Source organism: Andrographis paniculata, unplaced genomic scaffold, assembly GCF_009805555.1.
Source record: "Andrographis paniculata isolate CXL003 unplaced genomic scaffold, ASM980555v1 Contig77END, whole genome shotgun sequence".
In the NCBI taxonomy this organism is placed as follows: domain Eukaryota; kingdom Viridiplantae; phylum Streptophyta; class Magnoliopsida; order Lamiales; family Acanthaceae; genus Andrographis; species Andrographis paniculata.
The window spans coordinates 4,291,917-4,303,245 of record NW_026137614.1 but is presented as its reverse complement, the minus strand read 5'-3'; the positions used below and the strand labels follow the sequence as shown (position 1 = coordinate 4,303,245).

At 26.0% G+C, this 11,329-nt stretch overlaps 1 long non-coding RNA gene across 1 annotated transcript; it reads left to right on the top strand.

Annotated features, from left to right (window-relative positions):
- The first annotated feature begins 8,072 nt into the window (after window positions 1–8,072).
- On the top strand, window positions 8,073–9,399 carry LOC127266724 (uncharacterized). Its single transcript, XR_007842218.1, has 3 exons — window positions 8,073–8,160; window positions 8,749–8,975; window positions 9,131–9,399. It is a non-coding gene; the product is annotated as an uncharacterized LOC127266724 (long non-coding RNA).
- Window positions 9,400–11,329: the final 1,930 nt, after the last annotated feature.

Genomic DNA, 11,329 nt, shown 5'->3' with positions numbered 1-11,329 from the left:
TTTCACTTATGGAACTAGTTTGCGGCAGATTCCTCTTACAGAATTAAAATGATAAGGGATCAGGACTTAAAAAAATAATTTACCTTTTATTATTTTAATTGATTTATTTTTGACACATCAAATTTAATTTTGAAAAAATAAAATATCTATATTTAGTATTTTATCTTTAAGAAATAAATATTTTCGCTTCTTGAATTTGCTCAAAACGAGAATTCTCGTACTTATATTAAATGCAATTGTGGCCTTGTTGTTAAACTACATGAGCATTAAACTATGTTATAATTCTCTTCAAAAAGTGTTATGTGGACTATATAGAATGTCTTTATTATTATTATTACTCCCTCCAGATACCATGTCCTCCATTTGAGATACCATGTCTACGTTGTCGTTTTTGTCCGTCCCACATACTATGTCACTTTCATTTTTTGATAAATAATTACACACTTTAATTTCTAAATTTTTTAATTTTAATTAAACTAATTAGTTATCTTAATCTTAATTTATAATTATTTATATTATAGGATAATTATTTTCACTAATACATTCTTAATTATCTACTCATTATACCCCTCCTAAAATACCGTGTCTACGGTGTAGCATACATGGTATTTGGGTATTTGGGACGGAGGGAGTATTATTTTGATGACGAAAAAAGACATGACTTTGATGTATATATTAATTTATTTTTTTTGAATGAAGTGTGGACATCGAGTGATTTCACTTGTTATTACTCATATTTTGAAAAAAAAAACTAGTAGCTAACTAAGGTGCAAACATGCAACAAGATAGGTGAGTGAACCTACTAAATAATGAGATGGGAGCAATTGTTGGGAGGAAAAAATGGGATGAATAGTGGATTTAAAATTCAATAATATCAAATTAAACATCTATTTTTTATTTTTTTTATATTATACTAAAAATCAATTTTACATTCAAAACATCACATCAACACCTATTTATACCACATGATACAACTATTCAAATTCAAAATTTTTACTATTCAAATCCCCAACTCAAAATCCGAACCCCCAAACAAACACACTATAAGTAAACTCTATCAAAAAAACTATTTAAGTAAACTTTGCCAAATGATCTCTGCGAAGCGAGAGTTGCATTAGCCAAAAGAGATAAAGTAACAAGTTTTATCAGTCTAGCGATGAGAAGGCCAGAGTGTGTAAAATCTTAGACTTTAGTTTAGATTTGATTTTAGTATCACAAAACAAATAGAACATCCTTGTTCTGCGAAAAACAATATGCAATTGAGGTGCCATTAAGCATTAATTATTAATCAAGCACCTTATATTAGTATAGGAAAATTGCAAAAAATATATCACACGTATATCCTATTATCATTTTTGTCTTATATTTATTTCGCTAACAAAATATATTATATATGTTTGCAAAAGCCACTATTTCTATCATTTGGCGCCGCGTGATCGCATGGAAAAAAATGACAGAAATAGAGATTTTTGCAAACATGTACGATATATTTTGTCAACGAGATAAATACGTGACAAAAGTAATAATGGAGTATACATGTCAGATATTTTTTGCAATTTACTCTACTCACTTGTATGACATCATATCCATTGGAAGCTTTGCTAGTAATTTAGATTGCTATCGGCCAACATTGTTATTCTATATTGATGCAAACTTTTCAAGTATAACAATCTGAATTGAAATCAATAAAAAATTGGGTGAAAGATTTGAATAGAATAAAATTAATGAAAGAATAGATACAAAGATGATAATACCCTGAAATCTTTTGGATTGAGAGAAAGTCGAGAATGAAACATTAAAGATCAAACTCATGTATCACAATTCTCTAAAAAAGTTGACAATACGAGGTAAACTATGAATAATTCCAATACTATTCACGATGTGGACTTGTTCCAAAACACTACGGGTGTGTTTGTTTGTGGGTTTGAATTTTTTAATAGTAAAAAGTTGAATTTGAATAGTTGTTTAATGTGGTATAAATAAAGGTTGATGTGATATTTTGAATATAAAATAAATTTGTAGTATAATATAAATAAAAGAAAAATAATTGTTTGATGTGATATTTTTGAAAGGAAAAAAGAATCTGAATAATAAAAATATGTGGTAAAACCCACAAAAGAACATAACCTATAAAATTACTCTTATAAAATACACAATGATTGATTTAAAAAAAAAGGAAAATTCATAAATATATTCATTTAATGACTTACAAATGATATTCATGGGACATTTTATAGATAATTTATGAATAATTAAAAAGGCAATACAAATAGAAAAGAAAAACTAAACTTTATGATTGTAATTATCCTTACTTATTAAAAAATTATCAATGATGATAAAAATCCCTAGTTCGTGGACTTCTATCAATTATAGAATAATGATTGAGATGGACCAATGAGATATGAAGTGATCATGATCTTGTAGTCATTGTGATATGTAGGCTATCAAATTATTATTATTACTGGGTAAATTATTTTTTTAATTCTGTAACTGGACCTCGTTATCATTTTAGTCCCTTAAGTGAAGCATGTCGCAAATTAGTCCCATAAGTGAAGAATTTTCGTTGTTTTATTCCCCCGGCGCCGGAGACGCCCGCGTGGCTCGCCGGAGGTGACGTGTCCGCCAGGTGTCCTGCCAGATCAGCGACACCGGGCGGATACATGGATTTTTTTTTTATTTTTTATTTCATGTTTTTAGTTTTTTTTTTAAAACTTATTTTTAATTTTATTTGCATTTTTTTTATTTGGTCTAATTAAAAAAATTTAAAAAATTTAAAAAATAAATAAATAAATAAATAAATCCACGTGTCCGGCAGGTGTCGCTGATCTGGCGGGACACCTGGCGGACACGTCACCTCCGGCGAGCCACGCGGGCGTCTCCGGCGCCGGAGGACTAAAACAATGAACATTTTTCACTTATGGGACTAATTTGCGACATGCTCCACCTACGTGACTAAAAATGATAAGAGGATCTAGTTACAGGACTAAAAAAAACAGTTTACCCTTATTACTTTGATGATGTGTGGACTATCAAATTCTTACTTAAGCGGGACATGGCTTTCATTCAAGCAAAATGCATAGATGGTTTTTATCTTTGGTGTCAATATTGACAATGAAATTCCTTTTTCATTTGGCTCGTTTTGTAATTTCTTATTGAAATTTATGAGTTTGACTCCTTGTGATTGGTTCAAGAGATAGCATGATTGAATTTGATTTTTTTTATGATCATCACATTATATCTGTCACATCTCTTGAGAATACTGTTTCATCAACTTCTCGTCACTTATATCAAAAGGAGAAATATCATAAACATTAAATGTAGAATATACACAATACTCAACGGGGAGATCTACTTTGTAGGCATTGTCATTAATATATTCCACGGCGTGAAAAGGACCATCACTAGGTAAGGATAATTTAGACTTGCATTGTACAAAAAATATCTCTTTTCATAAGTGAAATTACATCCCAATCATTGAGTTGGAAGATCTTTTTTTTTTTTTGATCGAATGGAAAATCAAAATAAAAATAAAAATAATTAGAAATTGTTGTGATGATTTGTGATTTTGCATTTCATAAATATATATATATATATATATATATTGGCATGAATAAGGGGTGTTACAAGTTTGGTTTCCGAAAGGATAGTTCTTTTTCAATTATTATGCATTAATAAACATGTATTAGTTTGATACATGAATGTTCTTTCCTTGATCAATTTTAGATGTAATTGTAGGGCTCTTCCATTTCACTAAGATTGTCTCAACTAGAGATGAAATAAATAAACATTATTCGAAAATTTAATTTGAATTCAACACAAAAAAAAAAAAAAAAAAGTTTTTTGACCTAAAAAAATAGACTCGAAAATTTTTGAATTGTTCCCGTCCGTCACAATTGATGGTCTGTACTGAGCTCAACCCAACCCCAGTTTATCAAAATTAAATAATTTTATAGATATATCAGCAAATGAGTTTATGTTAGAAATGAAAGTGTAACTTAGTGGGTAACTACTTAAAATTATTTTGTCTATGTTAATTGTTGTTAATGACTTGTTATATATTGAGGATTTAATATCTTATATTTCCTTATCCGCCTTTAATGATTACATTTATCTCTTGCTTTATTGTATTTAATATTAAAAATATTCTTATATTTGTATAATTTTTTATACAAATATCATTATATTAGTATTATAAGACACTGATAAAAATATTTTTGTTATTTTTTTTATTTGTATTATATTTTGATATAATAATTAATATTTAAATATAAATATGCAGAAAGTAAATGTAACTCTTAGAGCTCGTATATCTTAATAGATTTAAATATCAATTTTTTTTTCTTTTTTTTATCCTCTTTTATTTGAGAAATTGAATTGTATGTATTCTAATTCTTACCTTGTCATTATCGTATAAAAACTAATAGAAAAAATTGATGCTTCGATGGACACCTTAATAATAATAATAATAATAATAATAATAATAATAATAATAATAATAATAATAATAATAATAATAATATACATGCATAGTGTCACAAATTAATTATAATAAGAAACAATCAAGAGTTATCACAAAAGAATCCAACATCCCCTCCCAAAAATTCATACTATAAGTATAAAATACATCAAGGAAACATAAAATCCTAGAGAAAAATTTTAAATTATAGCTAAAAAGTTATAAACTAACATGTATATATTAGAACTGGACTAACTCAACACCATTATAATAATATCTGCTTTGACCGAATTCACATGGATTTAATTTTAAATTTCTTGAAAACACCTCATTCTAGTTTTAAATTTCTAACACAATATCACATAATATGTGTTGAAGGGCTATGGGTGACAGCGAGCCCCAAATTACCCCCAAATTTTTATAATTTTTTTAGTGTTAAAAATATTAATTTTTATATATTTATATACAATTTGTCTCATCTCCAAATTATCTAAGTTTATATATAACTTTGCCATTATTTTTTATTTAAATTTATTAGTTCAATATTAAATAAATTGTAACATTTTGCCCTGCGAAATTTAGATGCAAGTTTTGTCAATGATGAAGTGTGACAAGCGACGACAGACTTCAATGATGATGAGTGAGGAATGGCGATGACCTCAACGACAATGTACAATGAACAATGACTATAGCTCCAATAATGGCGATAGTGATAAACATTGGCGAGCTCTAATAACATGGGCGGTATGGCGACTTTAAGAAACAAACGTCGATGGTATAATTGAAGATAAAAATGGTGGGAAAATGAGGAAAAATGATTTTATTATTATTATTATTTTCTATGACAATGAGAATTTACTATTGCTACTCTTCAAGTATCCTCTGAGTAAATCTCGGCCGAATCTAATAGCCTGCAAATTAGGCTTGACAAAGCAAATCACACTAAAACCATGCGTGATAGACAAGATTTGAAGGTGTTAGATATTGAATCTATGACCTCACGGTCACAAATCTACTCTATATCACTAGATCATTCTTTACGAGACCATTTTTTTTTTTTATAAACAACTGGTGTTGTGTGAGATTAAGATTAGATGTACATCTATTAAATTAGTAATCAATAGTAAAATGATTAAATTATCTTAGACAATGGCCATTAAATCTATAGAAAGAAAGATTGAGATTAATTCACATATGTTCAATTAGTTTATAGACCAGTACATGATTCATAGCTTATGTAATTAATATAAAATTTATTATACAATTATTTACACTTGTATAAGAATGAATTAAGGAAAAAAAAAAAAAAACTAGGAATGGGGAATCTATCTTATTAAGATCTAGTATAAATTACATCTACAAAATTATGAATAACAAGTTAAACTATATGAAATTAAGTTACTTAATAAAATTTATAAATAATACTTTATACATTTGTGTGAAAAAATGAATTACATCTAGATACAAAATTATAAATAACAGTTTAGTCTATATGAAATTAAGTTATTTAATAAAATTGGTACATAATATTTTGCATATTTATGTGAAAAATATAAATTACATCTAGCTACAAAATTATAAATAACAGTTTAGTCTATATAAAATTAACTTATTTAATTAAATTTGTAGATAATACTTTACACATTTGTGTGGGAAAATAAACCAATAAATGAATAAATGATTGAGATCAAGAAATAAAGGTGATCACAGACCCATTGGAAGAAAGAATATTCTCCAAACAATAGAAGAAAAATTAATAAATAAAATATAATTAATGTTAATATGTCGTGAATCTAATTTGCCACTTGCTTAATTTTTATGAGGTCTCAGCAAGTCGGGGCGAAGTCCCCCCTTGCTTGGGGTTCGGGGGCGCGGAGTGGCCTTCGGCCGACAGTATGCAGTATTAGGTTGAACTCGTCTGATCTATTCTCTTAATTTATTTAAATATACTTAGGAATACAAAATCTGTAAGGGTGTGTTTGTTTAGGGGTTGGATTTTGAGTTGAGATTTGAATAGTAAAATTTTTGAATTTGAATAGTTGTATGATGTGATATAAATAGGTATTGATATGACGTTTTAAATGTAAAATTAATTTTTAGTATAATATAAAAATGAAAAATAGGTGTTTGATTTGATGTTTTTTTGGGACAAAAAAAATAGGATGAATAGTGTAATAAAAATCCAATCCTCAAACAAACACACCCTTATGTAATCAAGCCGTCCTCAATAAAATCTGTTATCAGTTTATGCCCATGTGTAGCCAACACGTTGTTGGTAAACCACATAAATTTGTGTTTTCTTTATATTTTTAATTTGTTATTTGATAATTAATCTTAATCCGTCACAACAATTAGGAAGACATGACATATAAAGGGTAGGAGATACGAAGGGAGCGTTTTCTTTTTTTGTTTTTTCAGTCTACAGTATTGAAAAGTCTGAATTTTAATTTAATAAATACATATAAAACTATTTTATACTTTGTGAAAAAAATTAATTCAAATAATAAAAAATTAAATAAAAACTCAAAAGAAATCCACTCATAAGAATCACAAGAATTTAGGGTTCGTCGCCCCCAAATCATAAATTCTTTATATATATATATATATATATTATTTTAAATTTTATCGTTATTCTATAGGGTCTCCAAATTTATTTATTTATTTTTTTATTTTATTTTTTTATCTCAAAACCCTAATTTTACAGAGCTATTGGAAATAGAAGAAGACAATATCTTAGTAGACTTAAATAAAGACCTCTAATCCGACGACGTTTTGGCTAAGCCAATGGCATGTCATGTAGTCCACACCTTACTTAGCATTAAGTGTATGTTTTATTAATGTCGATCCTTTTGTGTGGCTCCGAGTGCAAACAATTATTTATTTTCGTTTGGTCCCCACACTTGCATGATATTACACATTATATTGTGTGTCTGACTGTGTCTGAGTTTTTGTACTAGGGTGAGCCCTACCATCATTCATTTCATTTTTAGGGTTTCAAAATAAATAAAGAATTCAATTTATTTTTTTTTTTAAGGCTAAATACCACAAAATTCATTTGTGATTTTGTTAAAATTTTTATATTTTTAAAATTATCTTAAACTTCTTTGTGATTTTATAAATTAATTTTTTCAGCCATCTTTATTTAATGATATTTTACCTAAATGCCCCAAATTGTAAATAAATTTTAAAATTTTAATTTCTAAATTCCTAAAATTACAAATATATTTATTTTTTTATATTTAGCTTTAAAAAAATAGTAAAAATAAACGCTTAAAATAACTATTTTTGAATATATTTACTATTTTTTTTTAGGTTAAATATAAAAATAATGAATATATTTGTAATTTTAAGGGTTTAGAAATTAAGATTTTAAAATTTATTTACAGAGTTAGACTCACAATTTATGAAATCAGTTTTAGAAATATGAAAAATTTAGCCGACAAATTTTGTGCATTTTAATTTTTTTTTTAAATAAAAAATAAAAAATACACCACTAGAAAATCAGCATCACTTAAAAAAGAGATTTCTTTCTTTCTTTTCTTTATTTAATTAAAAAAAAAAAAAAAGATATATAGTGTCAAGTGGAGTAGATTAATTATATACTCATTACAGGCATCTTAACCTTATAAATCACAAAGCCATAGGGATTCATTTTCTTCTTCTTCTTCGTCTTCAGCCATTGATAATATTCGATTCTTACATCTGTGAGTTTTATCTAACCACAAAAGATCCAATTATATTACATCCTCGTAAAATCAAGCCCTTTTGCTTGATCTTCTTCTTGTTCTTAATTAATCTTTTGTGCAGTTTTGAGAAAGTTCAGATCTTGGCTTAAAAAACCCCAGTCCGTACGGGTTTCTTGTTTTTGTGTTTCTTGTCTTCTGTTTAATCTGCTTTTTTTTTTTTTTTTTTTTTTTTTAATTTGGATCTGAATTCATATTTTTCTTGGATTTAGTGTCGGGACAGATCGATATATATCTTCAGGACATACATACTGTGTGTTGTTTCAATCTTTTTTTTTTTTTTTTTTTTTTTCTGGTCGAATTTTGTGATCTGATCCAGCTGTGTTTTTTTTTTTTTTTTTTTGTTTAATTTAATGAATTTCTTGAGAACAATTATAGGGTTGATGTTGTTGTTCTGGAAAAATTAATCTTTTGAATATTTGCAGTAATTATTTCTTCCTCAATTTTCGATTATGTGAGGATATGAGAGATACAGCAAGTATACGTATACGGATACGTATATGTATACGTATATACGTATATATATATATATGAAGTCGTTGTTTTCAGGTGTAGCATCATCAAGATTCACAAGCAGATTGAAGGCGTGATGAATATATAGATACAGATAGATACAGACAATGACGATGGCTTTACGTCATCATGCACCAAAAGCCTAGCCTGAGAATCTTGATGATGCTGCATCGGCAATCAACGGCTACAAACTCACGGTAGAATTCAATCGACGGTCAGATTTCCATCTCAGGATATACAGATCAGATCGTCATCTATCCATGGTTTTATTTTTTTCCATTTCTTCTTTTTAATTCTTTGTCTGTTTCCAACTTCGATTCATTCTCCCCAGTAATTATATAATTATAATTATTTTTTGTTATTTTTAATTTTAATTTTTTAAAAATTATTATTTGTTGGTTTTGTGTTTGATCTGTAGATGTCGTCAGGCCGACAGTACCACTGAGGGAACTTAACTCTGCAAATGAATTTCATTGGTAAGAGAATTTTCTTTCTGTGATTATTCTCCTACACAATGAAGAAACCCCTTTTTTTTTCTATTTATGTTTTTTTAATTTGTGAATGAGAATATTCACAAAGTGGTTTAGATTATTTTAGGCAAAATTGTTTATAATTTATTTGTGATTTGGATAATTAATTTGTAATTTTTGATATGATTTAAAAATTGTATGAGATTTTTTTTGTATTTTAAAAAATATTGCATAAAATTCTTTAAAATTTATGCTAGACTTCTCTAGTAAAAAAAAATGGCATAGAAACTCTTAAAAAAAGATTATATGTAATATTTCTATAATATGAATAATTTTATAAAAAATGGCATAGAAATCCCTAAAAAAATTATATGCAATATTTCTATAATATGAATAATTTTATAAAAAAATGGTATAGAAACTCCTAAAAAAATTATATGGAGTACAATATTTCTATAATATGAATAATTTTATGCCATTTTTAAATTATGATAAAAAAATTGTACTATCTTCGTCCACCGACAATCTATTCATTTGCATTTGGCGTCATTATTTTTAATATTAAAAGTATTCTTATATTTGTATAAAATTTTGTACAAATGTCATTACATAGTATTATAAGACACTGATAGAAGTATTTTTGTCGTTTTTCTTTTATTTGTACTACGTTTTAATATAATAATTAATATTCAAAAATTAACATGCAGAAAATAAATGGATAAATTAACAGTGGAACATTGTAATACAAAATTTTTAAACCACATACAAGGGTTGTCATTATTTTATGAAAAAATTCTCAATTACTTTCTTTGAAAAAAAATGAAAAATCCAAAGAATCAAACATGTCACAAAATAATTCTTACTTCATATAATTATTGTGATTTGATGTTGTAATAAAAAGGCCTCAAACATCTCTACGGTTCATATATAGTATGGTTATTATGCACATGTAAAAGAAGTAAATAGTAGGTATTTTTATTTAATACAATATATATTTTCGGTTCATATTTATATATATATCGTTGTATGAATATATTTTTTATATTGAAATTAATGATAGAATATATTATGTGGAACTATATATCGTGTATTTTAAATTTATTTACGATCTCATAAATTATATTTATATTATATTAATATAAATTATATATTAGTTTGCTCGTGTATATATAGTACGTTGTCAACACTTTCTTTGAGATCAGGTTACAATTTACGATTTTTTTAAAAATATATATAATTATTTTAATGGGAAAAAAAATTTTAGATCTTTCAAATTAATTATAAATATTATCATTTGTATCAATCCAATATATATATATATATATATATTTGAATTTCCAAAGTTGAAAAAAAGCACAAGAATTGTACTTGTTTGAGTACTGTTCTATCTTTTACAATAATTTATATGCTTTTGTAGTTCCATGTTTAAAGTGTATTTATATCCAAAAATAATGTCACCTGTTATATTATGGAATTGTTGATAATGTCCAAAATTTTTAGGATTTAGATAAAATTATTTATAACTTTATTCTTTCGTAATTTAGAAACTACGTGAAGTTTTATATTTATTGTAGTTTAGAAAATATTATACATTTTTTAAAAAAATTTACCCAATCCCTTTATCTAAGATTTTTTTTTTTCCGAAAATATTATATAAAAATTAAAAAATACGAGAGAACCTTATGTAATTTTTAAATCACGATAAAAAAAAAATGATTTAAAATTTGCAAACCACACATGTTGGTCATATGTAAACAATTTTTGCCTAATTTTATGGAAGTATTATTTTGAGCATAATAAAATTTTAAATGAAAAAATAGTTATTGAATGTGTGAGGTTGTTGTGTATAAAAATAATAAGTCTACTTTTCTTATTTTTTTGTTTTATATATATATATATATAAAATAGACATATTCATTTTTATAGTAAAAAAAATATATATTACTTTTAATTATTTTTTTCTACTTTTTTTACCTTAAAATTCAAGAATACACATCATATTAAAATTTATGTTTAAAATTAATGAATCTATTTTTATAAGATGGAAGTGTATATTTATTTTTTTCTACAAAAAATAAATATTATTTAAATAAAAACACAAAAATCTCTAAACTCAATCCTGACTGAAAAGAATAATATAATAATTT